This window comes from Propithecus coquereli, unplaced genomic scaffold, assembly GCF_000956105.1.
Source record: "Propithecus coquereli isolate 6110/MARCELLA unplaced genomic scaffold, Pcoq_1.0 Scaffold134, whole genome shotgun sequence".
Classification (NCBI taxonomy): Eukaryota; Metazoa; Chordata; class Mammalia; order Primates; family Indriidae; genus Propithecus; species Propithecus coquereli.
In genome coordinates this window covers 5,643,681-5,646,151 of record NW_012137636.1, presented here as the reverse complement: position 1 = coordinate 5,646,151, position 2,471 = coordinate 5,643,681, and positions in this window count along the sequence as shown.

Genomic DNA, 2,471 nt, shown 5'->3' with positions numbered 1-2,471 from the left:
TGGACTTCAGGACTTAGACCAGCAAACCCCCGGGGTTCTCAGGCCTTCAGCCTTGGAATGAGAGTTACATCATTGGCTTCCCTGGTTCTGAGGCCTTCGGACTTAGACCAAACCACGCTGCTGGCACCCCAGGGTCTCCAGCTTGCAGACAGCTGGTCAAGAGACTTCTCAGTCTCTATGATCACATGAGCCAATCCCCCTAAACAAATCCATTTTCATATATCTATATATCTCTATATATGTATATCCTATTGGTCCTGTCTCTCTGGAGAACCCCAATACATGGTCCAACCTGGCATATCAGAGCATTAAGAGCTGATAATAAAATGCCAGTAACATAGAGATGCCCAAATCTAAATATAATACCCTTTGATTATCAAATTCACAGGGGCAATTTCAAACATTAAACCTCCTTGCAAATCAAAGTCCAAGAATGTTCAACTCCACTAGAATTAAAAATCCAAAACTAAATTCCCTTATCTTTGTGAGTTAAAAGTCCAATATTCTTAAATTAAAAGCCAAAACCAAGGCTACGTGTCGTGGCTCATGCCTGTAATCCCAGCACCTTAGGAGGCCAAGGCAGGGTGGTCTCTTGAGGCCGGGAGTTTGAGACCAGCCTGGGCAACATATCGAGACCCCATCTCTACCGAAGGGAAAATAAAAAAGCCAAAAACAATATTCCCCAAATTCTTTTCTTTTTTTTCAAGAGACAGAGTCTCAATATGTCACCCAGGCTGGAGTGCAGAGGTGTGATCATAGCTCACTGTAACCCCAGCCTCCTGGGCTCAAGCAATCAACCCACCTCAGCCTCCCAAAGTGCTGTGATTACAGATTTGAACCACCACACCCAGCTCCCAAATTCTTATTCTGCTCAATCTTAACCAGAGTTTGATGCTTGGGTGGAATTCAGGTTCTTTCAGTAGCCACAGCCTGGGCTGTCACTTGTGGGAAAGTAATTCTTTTAGGGCCTCAGAAGTTACATTAGATACACCTCAGATATGTGTAACCTTTATAAACATGGAGATATTTGCACTTGTGGGCCATTATGAACAATGCCGCTGTGAATATTCATGTACAAGTGTTTGTGTGGATGTGGTTTTAGTTCTCTTGGGTATAAACCAAGGAGTGAAATTGCTGGGTTGCGGTAACTCTATGCTTAACTTTTAAGGAATTGTCAAATTCTTTTCCACAACAGCTGGATTATTTTACATGCTTATTAGCAATGTTCTAGGGTTCCAATTTCTTCATCTCCTTGCCAACGCTGGTTATTTTCCTTTTTTTTTTTCAAGTATAGCCATCCTATAGTACGTATGAAATGGCATCTCATTGTGGGTTTGATCTGCATTTCCCTAATGGTTAATGATGTTGAGCACCCTTTCATTTTCATGTGCTTATTGGTCATTTGCATAACTTGTTTGGAAAATGTCTATTCAGATCCTTTAACCATTTTTAATTGGGTGTCTTTTTATTGTTGAGTTATAAGGGTTCCTTATATATTCTAGATGAGTCCCTTACCATCTCTGTGATTTGAAGATATTTTCTCCCATTCTGTGGGTTGTCTTTACATCTTCTTGATGGTGTCCTTTGGAGCAAAAGTTTTTAATTTTGATGAAGTTCAGTTTATTTCTTTTGTTGCTTATGCTTTGCCTCACTTTTTAATGGGAACAAAGAGTTAACTGAACACACAAGATTATGACCAGCCCTCACACCAAATCAAGTCAATCCCCAGCCCCCAGCCCCAATGATTCTCCCTGGTAAAATTATGTCCTTATAATCCCAAACTTACCATTGCCAAAGACCATAGCCGAGACTCAGGAGGAGCTGAGTTCGGGAGGTTTAGGCGTTGCCAGGACAGGCCTTGCCTACTAGTCTCTGCCAAATGTTCAGAATCCATGACCCAAGAATTTCAACTAGATAGCTTACTCAGTTCAGTTGGTTATCTTAATAGGCTGATTATGGCACTATATTGACCATATCTGCGGGGGAAGTCCATCTACAAAAACAGTCTCCCCTGTTCCTCAGCAAGTGGCACATGCAGTAACAGTGCCTTCCTGCAGAGTTGAGAAATTTGCACAGGTGGCAGACTCAGTCATCAGGTCTTGAGACAGCCTTTCTTTCTCATCTAACATACTTTAAACCTGCCAATTTCCATGTCCGCTTGGAAATGAGTTTGAGTTTGGGGCACCTTGGACTGCATTAAGTTGGGCTGTCTGATGGCATGGCTGCTAACACTCACTCAGGAGCGAGCATATCAGTCCTGTGCGACAGTGGCTGCTTTCATTACTTATAAAGTGGCTTAGCCCTGGGCAATGTCCTGACTAGGTAAGACTTCTCCCCTTTCCACGTTTGTTTCAACGGAAGAATTACATCCAACAGGTTCCTGATTAGAAACTGCTGCAGGACATTCTGAGATTTCGGCTCCTAGGATCCTAACGAGGACCCAAACCTCGGTCAGGAACCCCTAGAGATCC